The sequence below is a fragment of the Mixophyes fleayi genome, chromosome 1, assembly GCF_038048845.1.
Source record: "Mixophyes fleayi isolate aMixFle1 chromosome 1, aMixFle1.hap1, whole genome shotgun sequence".
Classification (NCBI taxonomy): domain Eukaryota; kingdom Metazoa; phylum Chordata; class Amphibia; order Anura; family Limnodynastidae; genus Mixophyes; species Mixophyes fleayi.
The window spans coordinates 421,372,902-421,385,731 of NC_134402.1; positions in this window are offsets into that span (position 1 = coordinate 421,372,902).

Genomic DNA, 12,830 nt, shown 5'->3' on the forward strand with positions numbered 1-12,830 from the left:
TAGTTATGTATCACAGGTTTTAAGAAGAGGCACAACACTGACAATCTGTTAGAGAAACTGAGGGAAATAATCTCTCTGTGGCTCACCCCACTTAAACTCTCCTGGGGATTCGAATAACTGCCATTTCTATTACTACCTTCTTTCTTTCTCTATTTAAAAAAATAAAAATAACTGCCATTTCTATTACTACCTTCTTTCTTTCTATATTTAAAAAAAACCAAAACTGTCATTTCTATTACTACGTTAATTGTTTGTGCAGTCACAAAAAAGAGGAACTGCGCCCTTAACTGCTATGTTGGTTTTAGACGTCCATCCGGTGTCCGACATCTGTGCACTGGAATTCAGACCAGTTGAGGGTTTTATTATTATATTGTGGCCCCGGTACCAAATTGGGTACCGGGCCACTCCACTACGCAGTCCAGATACTTTTTTGGTGGAATTCAGACCAGTTGGGTTTTTTTTTATTATATTGTGGGACCACTCCACTACGCAGTCCAGATACTTTTTTGGTGGAATTCAGACCAGTTGAGGGATTTTTTATTATATTGTGGGGACCACTCCACTACGCAGTCCAGATACTTGTTTGGTGGCATTCAGAACAATTGAGGTTTTTTTTTATTATATTGTGGCCCCGGTATCAAATTGGGTACTGGGGCCACTCCACTACGCAGTCCAGATACTTTTTTGGTGGAATTCAGACCAGTTGAGGTTTTTTTTATTATATTGTGGGGACCACTCCACTACGCAGTCCAGATACTTTTTTGGTGGAATTCAGACCAGTTGAGTGTTTTTTTTATATTGTGGGGACCACTCCACTACGCAGTCCAGATACTTTTTTGGTGGAATTGAGACCAGTTGAGGGTGATTTATTGTGGCCCCGGTACCAAATTGGGTACCGAGACCACTCCACTATGCAGTCCAGAAAGCTACCTCGGTGAAACGTTTTGGACTAAAAACAATATTGTGAGGTGTGAGGGTGTTCAGAATAGACTGGAAATTAGTGGAAATGATTGTTATTGAATGTTATTGAGGTTAATAATAGCGTAGGAGTGAAAATAAGCCCAAAAACTTGATTTTGGAACTTTTTATGCTTTTTTCAAAATAAATCCGAATCCAAAACCTTAAATCCGAACCAAAACCTTTCGACAGGTATTTTGCGAAACAAATCCGAACCTAAAACATCAAGCAAATCCGAACCCAAAACAGAAAACACGAGACACCAAAAGTGGCCGGTGCACATCCCTAATATATATATATATATATTGACTCCTCCATATGTCGCATATTGCTCTCCTCATGTATCTCCCATTGTCACCATTATTTCTCTCTCTCCCCGAGCAGGAGCTTGCTGTCTGCGGCTGCACACTATGTGCAGGTCCATTCGGCAGAGACAGGCAGGGAGAGTATGCTACCCAGCCACTTTAATTGTGTTTAAAACACAATAAGAGCAGCCGGGCAGGACTCTCTTGTCTGCCTTTCTCTGCCGAACGGACCTGTACTCAGAGTACAGCCGCAGACAGCAAGCTCCTGCTCGGGGTATTAGATCTGCGTCCAATATCCACCATTATTGCAGCAGGAATAAGACAGTTAATTGAGGTCCTGTGTCCCCATTACCAAACTCCATCTCAACACCATTTTACTAGACAAGCAATTCCTCATCTGTTTGAAAAACTAAGGGATGCCATTGCAACATGGTGTTAAGTGCGTATTGTCGCTAACCAATAACGATTGTCGAATCTCGATTTGTGTTTCCAACGCACAAAGATTTATTCTCAAAAAGTAGCAGTAGATATTCAAGCGAAAATTATAATAAGTACAGCCGTTACTTATCGCAGGCGCTCTGGATCCAGTGTACAGTCATTTAATCCTGAAGTCTGGGGATGAGATGTCTGCACACTAGATGAGGAGCTGCTGTTTATATGCACACAGAAATACAGTAAAACAATGCAGAATGGTATAGCTTGCTTCTATTGGTCCAGATTTCAGGAAGGTCCAAGGGGTTGTCAATCATTGGCTAGTTCAACCTAAAGAATCCAAAGGAGGGGGGTCATCTCCTCAGGGGGTATGCTCCGATCTTTCCGCCAAGATTCCTTAGTCTTAAATAGTTCATAATTCCCCATGATTCATAACTTGCGACAGTTGCAAATGTTAAGAGGAGTATTATGATACCACACATGAAATGATTCCTTCAACCTGTACCATATGTTTTACTGATATGCATATAACTTATGATATTACACATAAATACTACTATATTTCGACATAAATGACTATGTGATGCAACTACCATTAATGTGTACTATTTTACAAGTGTGCGTGTGTGTGCGAATGTATGTAAAAGACTAAATACTGTTGTTGCCACGTGTTGCAGCTGCGTACGCCCTTTTACGCCGTAGCGTGCCGTACGCATCTTTTCAGGCAAAGACAACCAAGTTTGCTCGATTTTAATTGAAATGACTTTATCCAATATGCTGACTTCGGCAATGGCTTAGCCTGCTTGGACTCTCCTGAGGAAATGCGATTTTTGATAACGCCACCAATATTGTTAGAGCATTACAGCGGGGGGAAACACATTAGATTCCCTGTTTTTCTCACACAATCAACTTAGTGGTACAGAAGTTTTTATAAAATGACAGTAACATGCAGGAGATGCAGTACAAGATTTTTATTTACATTTTTGTTTCCCTAACTTAAAACCACTATGCACTTGAACATAGACTTTAGCATATAAGGTAGAGGGATTAGTATAATCATGACTGAGCCTGGAGAGTGACAAGAACAATGTGACTGAAGACTGGAGAGTGACAAGGACACTTTTACCCCTCCTCTTTCTGTATGAGCTATGGCACAGTAGAATGTCACTGGAGACTTTTAAGAACACTGACAGCCATATTATTACAATTTCTGTTTCAGCACTAAACGCTGCCATCTCTCCTATTTCTGAATGAGTTATGGCACACTTAAATGTCATGTCTTAAATGTCATGGTAGACTTTGAAAAACACTGCCAGCCTTATTATTTGAATTTCTGTTTCAGCACTGAACACTGCCACCTCTCCTATTTCTGGGTGAGCTTTGGCACAGTACGATGTGACTGCAGATTTTGAAGAACACTGCCAGCCCTATTATTTCTATTTCAGCAATGATAATTAGCAATGGAGCAAAGGAGCTCTCCTGTTTGTGTGTTAGCTATATAGCACAGTACAAAGTGGCTGCAGATTTAAACCAAGACTGCCAGCCCTATTATTTCTACTTCAGCAATGATAATTAGCAATGGAGCAAAGGAGCTCTCCTGTTTGTGTGTTAACTATATAACACAGTACAATGTGACTGCAGATTTAGTACAAGACTGCCGCCCTATTATTTCTATTTCAGCAATGACAATTAGCAATGGAGCTCTCCTGTTTCTGTGTGAGCTATAACTCAGTAGAATGTCACTGGAGACTTTTAAGAACACAGCTACCCCACCTCTTTCTTTTCTAGCTATCACACTGCCCAACTGCAATAGAGACTGCCAAGAACTGTGCTACCCCTTCTTTGTCTCTCTGTGAAATGGCGCCGTGGAGGGCGGTACTTAAAGAATCCAAAATTTGCGAGATCCGACAACGTAATGATGATGTTTTGCATCATTTCCAATTCCGAGGGCTCGCGAAAGTAACGAGCCGGCTCGGTACTCGGAGCTGCTAAGTTTGGGTGGGTTCGGTTCTCAGAGATCCGAGCCTGAGTATCTCTACTTTAAATTGCAACCAAAATTTGTCGGTTTGCAAACCGCTTACAGAACAGGCCTTTGCAAATGCTGACCTTCATCTGTTTAACCCAAGGCTCTCGTGCATCCCCATTTTCCAGAACAGTTCCAACATTTTAATTAGTAGTAGATTTCTAGATTTGTTTTAATGCATTTAGAACTCAGAGGAAAACATGAGTGTCTTTAATTGATTAAGCCAACCATGCATTTTCTGTTTACTTATATGTTTCAAGTTTGCAATTGTTTCCAATCCTATTTATTCTTTCTTCAGGGGTACAATCTAATGTCGGTATAATCTGGTTTATCACAAAAAGATATTTTATCTGTCTTGGCACAGATTATGTCTTCTATTTAATTTCTAGTTTAGCATTATACTTATTTAGTAATTTATTTCATCTTGCTTTTAGACACCAGAGTTTGGAAAGATTTCATATTCCAGATTCAAAAGAAGCATACTGAGAAGACATGCACACCAGATTCATGTAGCTAGTAGCCCAATATCCACAAGATGGCACTATTGTCAAGATCCAAACCTAGAACACCCATCTAATCATTCATCCACTGAACTATCCCTGAGTTCCTCTGGTGAGCTTTGCCGGACACCAGAAAAATTTGTATTACTACATATCTGTCATATATGTCATATATGCCATTATTTAGAGCGATGCTTATGTATTATAAGCTACATTATTGTAATAACATGCTAGCTTATTTTTAACTGGTATTTGAACTACAGTGTATACTCCCATAGTATAGCATAGATTTAAAGTTTCTGCCAATGTTTCAGACCTGACAGATGTATCCAGTACGAGTAATCCTGACTGTGATTCTACACCATCCAGATCAGATGATGCTGATTCCCACGACCTACCTAAGAAATCCATCAGGAGGCGTCTGCATCAGAAGTTGACATTTTTCCACCCCCAGGTACACCCTGAAAACAATGATACCAGTAAGGAAAGAAACACAGGTCAGCACTATACTACCGCTGACAACATGTGTTCAAATTGTAGCAAGGGCCATTTCTTCAGGGCTACCAATGGAACTTGAATCAGAAAAGTCTGTACAAGAGACAAATTACTTCTCTTTTATAAAAACCATATGCTTTTAGGATCTTAATTTTCTTAAATAAATCTTAGATTTAAACATTAGCCTAAATCTTTCCCCAAAATCTAATCCTTTCACAAGTTGTACACTTATTCCAAGAACTATAACTAAGATTAGCCTAATTGTACGCTTAATTTACCCATGAAACCTATCCCAGAAGAGCTCTTATATTGCCTCCAAAATATTTTAAAAACCAAAACAACAAAATCAGCCCAAGACTCTACAATCTGGGATTGTCAACATGATGGCTTAGTGGTTAGCACTTCTGCCTCACAGCACTGGGGTCATAGGTTCAAGTCCCGACCATGGCCTTATCTGTGTGGAGTTTGTATGTTCTCCCCGTGTTTGCGTGGGTTTCCTCCGGGTACTCCAGTTTCCTCCCAAACTCCAAAAACATATTGGTAGGTTAATTTGCTGCTATCAAATTGACCCTAGCCTTTCTCTCTCTCTCTCTCTCTCTCTCTCTCCCTATCACCGTATATTAGGGAATTTAGACTGTAAGCTCCAGTGGGGCAGGGACTGATGTGAGTGAGTTCTCTGTACAGCGCTGCAGAACTATGGCGCTATATAAATAGTTGATGATGATGATTGTACTAATGGATCAGCAGAAAGCTCTGTGAAATATGTGGTACTTTACATATAAACAGTAATTATATATATATATATATAGGTGATAAAACATTTGTCTAATCTTTTGCTACTGGGTAAAATGCTAATTAGGTAAAAGTCACTATCAAAATAATTCAGAGAAGTTTACCAGTATTTTACTAATATCTTATGGATATTTAATTCAACATGCTTCCAAATGAAAGCCCTAAGTCTTCCAAAATAATCAATCTTTACATTTAATTAGCAAAAACTATTCTGCCCATTAAGGTGGAATTTACCTTTGGTCATGAAGGGTTTAAAGCAGACCTGGAAGTGGTTTTGTGTTTACAAACTGAAGATATACTTATCACAACTGTAATTTCCTCCTATCCTGAGCTACATTCTAGTAGGTGTGTGCAGTGCGATATGCAGTGCCAACAGGGGGGCGATGAGATTCACTGGAATGCAGTCACCTGACACTTTTGCTATAATGAATGTGCTCTAATTAGCGCTAACATATAAATATGTCTGAGATTTTCACATTTGGGATTTGGAGAGTGTGTTGTAGAGTATTAGTATGCTTTTCAGGGTTGAAGAGTGACTAATTAGGTCCTAGAAATGGCCCCAGCTCCGTCATGTGCTTATTATCTTTGAATGTGTGTAACCTAGGCTGTTGTACATGACTTGTCATTTAAGATCTGACCCTGAAACTTTTGGGAAATTCAATATGAAATACATATATAAAGTAAGTTAACTTAATTATTTAAATTACAGATACTGTTTGAAGCTCTGGAAGAACAGCAGGGTGGACCCTCTAAGGCACGTGACAGTGATATCCGAATATGTGAACAAGCAACATGTACATTGAGAGGTATTATCATTCACACAGTGGTTGAATGATTTGATGTTGATTATTCTAACAATTTATTGTATATTGCAAATATACTAAGTTATACATTTATTTATACATAAGCAAGCTACACAACTATTTCATCAACTTGTGCACTGGTACCTGTTTCGTATTTACTAGTGAAACAGTAACCAGCTTAAATTAAACTGAATTGTAACTGAGGATATTATGGAGATAATGAGTACATAATTTGAGTGTATTTGTCATAGGCAGTTTTGCTAAATATGATGGAACAACCAAATCGGGCAACAAAACCTTTCCATTGTGACAGCAGTCTGAAAAATGGACGTTAATATACCAAAAAGTGTAGGGCATCGCAGTTCACACATTGCATATCCAATTGATCCAAAGAGTAGTATTGTGGCAAATACGTCTTGTCCAATACAATTGGCGTATCGGTTGTTTTTGTTATACGCTGATTGTGACGATAATATTCTTGAGTGTAAGATCTTTAATGTGCGCGCTCTGGGCGACCTGTAAGGCTTCCACTACATTGACGTCCTCGAGGGCGTCCTCTTGGCATGTTTGTTGTAACCAAAGCGAGAATAAGTGAATAATGAAATAACACAGCAGTCCGTGATTGAAGTCTCCGTAAGATGCGCTGATAATGTGGCTGTAAATTTTTGTCACATGTATATGTGTAATTAAAAACTGCCTTTTTTCTTTGTTAGATATTTGGTGATAACATTTGAATATATAGTTTGAAGACTGTTGTAATATGCACTTTTGCATTTTAAAAAAAGCACAGAACTTCATCATAGTTCCGACCGTATTCAAATCCAAATGTATTTCAATATATGTTTCCATTTGCATCTGGGTATAAGTATGTACTGCCTACATGTTACTTGCTGTATGTAGATACACACAACTGACTGCAGTATATGCACAATCGTTTGATCACTAAAAGGTCACCTTAAAACACATAAGAACTGTTTAAATTATAACAATAAATAACTTTTAAAAGTCTAATCATTAATAATAATAAGGATTTAAATTTTTTTGGGGCATTAATATATAAATCAAAATGCTTTTAATGCGTACGGTATATACATTGCCTTTTAATAGTCTATCTTACTTGCATACCCATAATCTGTGCCATCTAGTGGCATGTATATGTGTAGTTTTGAATTCAAAGAATATGCCATGTCAGTCAACACTATCAGTCGGCACTAACACCTGCCCTGTAGCTGGTGCAAGAGATATGGCTGAAGCCGGGCGTACTTACGAGAAACACGGGTCCTGAATCTGCTGCATCTATGTCGAAACAACCTTGGCACGCCCTTACTGTACTTGACCTGCATTCATTCGCCCTTCCCTCCCCTCTCAAGTCCTAGGCAGTTGTAAGTAGCATTTGCAGTCAGACATGAATTGCATGCAATTGCCTTCATTAGTGCAAGGTTCATTTCTAAGCATGGAGAAGGAACATTTAGCAAATTTTTCTATGTGTAAAAGGACCAGGGGCGGATCTAGAAAATTGCTATACCCCGGGCGATTTAGGGGGGGGGGATTTAGGTCCCGCCCCCTATTTGACATCTAAGGCTGCCGGCGGCTGCACACTATGTGCAGGTTCGCTCGGCAGTGACAGTGTGCTGCCCGGCTGCTATGATTGTGTTTAAAACACAATCATAGCAGCCGGGCAGCACACTGTCACTGCCAAACGGACCTGCACATACTGTGCAGCCGTCGGCAGCAAGATTGCCCCGATCGCCCCCCCCCCTGGATCCGCCACTGAAAAGGACTTGAATTTGAGAAGATGGAAACAAGGTGTCAGTCTATACTTAATAGCGGGACACACATTGTACTGGAAAGTGCATTTCTTGGTGCATTTTCATTATTGTAATAAAAACATTCAAACGCACAAAAGTGACTCCTATTATAAACATAGTTGCCGACTTTGTGACTCTGTCCTCCAGGAGGACAGGTCACGTGACAGAGGTAGGAGGGGGCGTGGTGACGTCTTTGTGTAGCCCCCACTATAAAATGCCTAAATTCACCGCTATTAATAGTGGGGGTGGGGCTTACTGACGCCATTAAGCCCTGCCCCGATATTCAATGCCGTGAATTTCTGCATTTTTTAGGATCCGGGAGGGTTGCCTACTCCTCCTGGGAGTCCTGGAGGACTCCCCGAAATTCGGGAGCCTCCCAGAAATTCCGGGAGAGTAGGCAAGTATGATTATAAATACTCTCATGACTAATTAAACACCTGAGGCTAAACTGATCTGTCTTTTAGGAGAAAACAGGAAATTAATGAATGGGGTGGTCCTAAAGTGGCAGCACCTACTAACCCACAAAATAATGGGGGCATGCACTGAGTTCACTAGACGGACAAATATCCACAAATAGTAAAGCTGTGCACCCCACATGTTTTGTTCTTTGTAAATGACCCATACTGAGTTCCATAGCTGAGTCCACACTGTCAGAAGGGCCGTCCCTTAGTACTTTATATATTTACGTTTACAGCAGGTGATCAGTTGTCTTTGCAACATGGTCATGATTCATGTTTTCATTATCAGCGTCTAAGTACACACTGGCTTAAACACAGATATATAAAAGTTTTTCTGATATATAAAAGTTTTTTTTCTTAAGTGCAATATCTAAACTTATGGTTCGTGATCAATATCATTTTATGATAATGTTTTCCATGGTGATTACATTGCTTGTTGAAATGTATCACAATCTAATTTAAAAAAGTGACACATATGTGACTGACAATCTAACATGATTAAACGTGAATGGCCAAATTGTTAGGTATACCAGTCTCTAATTTGGAAATTTGTCATCCAAAATGAGATGTATTGTACAAATAAATTCCAGTTATACTACACTTTCCTACACTGTACACACATTGCTGTTTCAAAATGATAATGCATGTTCTTGACAAGCATAATGTTTGGTCATTGCTTCCATTATGGGGGCAGCTGTCCAGCTTAGAATCTCATTGCAAATGATTGTATGTTTTTGCAGATAAAGGCTTTAGTATGTAAATATGATGCAGTACTGCAGATTTGGACCATATCCTGTTTCCAAGAGAATTACTAGAGTACTAGTTTTAACTATTGTCTTTTTTTACTTTAAAAGGGATGCAGTGGTTCAGCTTTTTATTGTTGCTGTTATTATTTCAATAAGCACCTTGTACCCTTGTTGATATGTTCAGATTGTTTTGCACTAATGACACTTTATTTTTAAATCCCAAGGGGCATATTCAATTGTCGGGAAATCCCACTGCGTTAAAACTACTACCGTTATTACGGAAGAAGTTAGCTGGATTTCAGCTCGCGACTCAGGGAGCTGTGAGCTGAAATCCAGCGAGAAAATTACCATATTAACGGTTTTTCCACGCACTATTGCCGTAATAACGGTAATAGTGCGCGGACCGCGGGATTTTCGCCGTTTCCGACGACAATTGAATACGCCCCCAAGAATGTTAGATGTCACATTCTGAATTACAATTCACAAATGAAAAGTAACTTAATTAGGTCACTTTGTTCATAAGTGCTACAGTGTGTTTCAGAGTCCATTTGAAAAAGTTTAGGACTTATCACATAACTTGGCAGTACATAAATATATAGTTCACTTCACAGAACACTTAAATTGAGTTCTATAGAAGTGCATATTAAGTACATAGTACACTATGCAGCATGGGGGCTAAGAGAACGAGAACACAATTCTAATGCTCTATTAAAAGCGAGAACAAAGTACAATGTTTTGTCTATTTATTTAGTTTTACCAGGAAAGCTTTTTAATGCCCATGTGTACTAGCTGTAATGGACACTGACTTTATCTTTCTATGTTTTAATATGTTTCAATTTAGATTGTCAACAAAGTAAGATAAAAATTTCCCTTGAAAAAAGGGAATTCTCTTCTGATAACCACTTGCAGCCAGAAGTGAAACTTCATGTCTCCGGGCTGCGGAATGATTACTGTAAGTTCCTGTAAGTTGCACTTTATTACTACATTATTATTATTATTATTATTATTATTATTATCATTATTATTATTATTATTATTATCTAAATTATCTGTGGGATCAGCAGGCAGCACTACACAGCATGTGGAACCTATGAATGGTGCTTAAAAATTACATTTCATCTTTGTTTCAAAAATAATAGTTACTAGGTTCTTGGCATCATGGTTCTGCACAACAATTCCCAAAATGATGCATATTCAACAGAAAATAAAATGAAATGCCGAATTTTCCCAATGAGCACAGAGGAGACCTGAGAATGAGAAAAGTCACAGGCTGGCCACTGATAAGTCACATTTCAAGTCACGAGTCACAATTCCAAATAGTAACATTCACATAACAATCCAGAAGAATGGGTGCCAGAAGAACTAGTAGCTCCTTTTTTAAGGCTCTAGACATGCAATATTTGTCTGCTACTTGCTGATTGATGAATGTTGGACTAATCTGCCAATTGACTCATGTGTTACAAATCACAGAATTTCAGAATTGGCGGAACCGGTTTAACCGATTCAAGTTGGGGACAATTGACCTGATCCAACTTATTAATAAATCCCCAAAGTTTGTTCTCTTGCTTGACGCCGAGAGGGCCTTTGATAGAATTTCTTGCCACTTTCTGATTCAAACTTTAAAAAAAATAGTCTTGATGGGTGTATTTTTAACCAGCACACTTGCCTCATGTACTTCCCCAGCAGCCAGTATGCTGCTAAATGCCCCCCCCCCCCCCCACTCAACTTTGGTCAACATTCATAATGGTAGGCCAGGTAATTTAACCTCTGGCTGCTTAAAGCCAGACAATCAGTTAAAGCCTCAAGAGATGTTCAGGGAGTGAAGGTTGGTGACTCCACCTGTAAATTATCACTCTTCACAGATGATATTTCTCTCACCATCATGCAAACTCAAATAACCCTCTCTAACCTTTATAAGTTAATTAAAGATTACAGCAGAGTTTCAGAACATAAGAACTTTTTTTGAAATCTGATGCTACATATACCCTCATAAGATAAAATACAGCTTGCCTCCTGTTGTAATCTTACATAGTAACCAAAAAAAATAAATTATCTAGGAGTCTTTATCACAGCTGCATGTGACTCACTCTATCAGGAAAATTTCCCATTACTTCTTAATAAAATTAAAAATATCTCATCATGGACACTTCTAATAATGTTGTGGCTGAGTTGAATCATTGCTATTAAAATTAATATTCTACCAAAATGTTTTATATTATTTGTACACTCTTCCAATTGCCGTTTCATGATCAATATTTAGTGATGTACAAAAGACACTAAAAATTTGTATGGAATTGGAAACCTCCAAAAATCTAAACAAAATCCTCAAAAAATCAACTAAAACAGAATGTTCAGGTTGGCTCAGATTGTAGCAACGTTCACCGCTCTAAACACGATTGCTTAGGTGGATATAGAAACAAATTAGGTCTCACCCATACTTGCCAACTTATGGCAAGTATAATCCGGGAGCCTGCCGGGGAAGTTGGGCGTGCAGGGAGCGGAGCTCCGAAAATCGCGTCATTTTGGCCTCGCCCCTGTGACATAATGACGCAAAACATGCCATAACTCACCACCACCTTATCCAGAAAAAACCTCCCCTGTTCAATCCAAGATTCTTTAAGGTTTTTTCGTATACTTTATCCCTTCAAGACAATATGCGTGAAAATTCCCTTTAGAAGAAACATCATCTTCTTAATTTATGATATGGTTTTGAACTCTTATACAGAATCACAACAGAGACTTATTGGGAGGAGATCAGGGACAGAAGGATACGGGATATATATATTATATTACAGGTGGTACTATACCCCCAATAACCAGTGGAAAGTGGAAATTTAGAAGTGGAGGTATGGAATGTAAGTGAAAGGAATTTGATAGTTTTATAATCAATGCAGTAGGAGAAGTGAAGGTATGGTATACCAACCCACTCAACCACTGCCGATAATCTTTATAAAATGTATCCAACATCTGACTCTGCCTGTTGAAGGAAATGTGGCCACAGAGCAACTCTTTACCATACAGTATATGGTAGTCCTGCCCCAGAATATCTCTATTGTGGGACAAGGTCCACACTATTTTAAACCCCTTGTTTGAGACCACAATACCAATTGATTTTTCTTCTTATCCACCTTAGAACTTATATAATCACTCTATAAAACTGATCTTGTACATATTTGCAGTGTCAACATCGGTTATCAGAGCTCACTGAAAAAAACCCAGACGCTTCTCCTATGTCAACTCTTGAAAACTGTATCTGGCATGCATGGCAAAAATCATATACTATCTCCATGACAGATATGACATCTTCACTCAGGTCTGGACTCAATGGCTCTTCCAAGAATAACAAAACAGCCCTTCCACTATTTAAAACATTTTTATGTTTTTCCCTCAAGTAGCTCACTCTAACAACAAACCATCTGACCAATTTTAACCATCACTCCACACACAATATTTGCTGTCTTGTAGAAACCCTTCCCCTTCACTCCTTCCTTCCCACTCTTCTTGCTAGTTA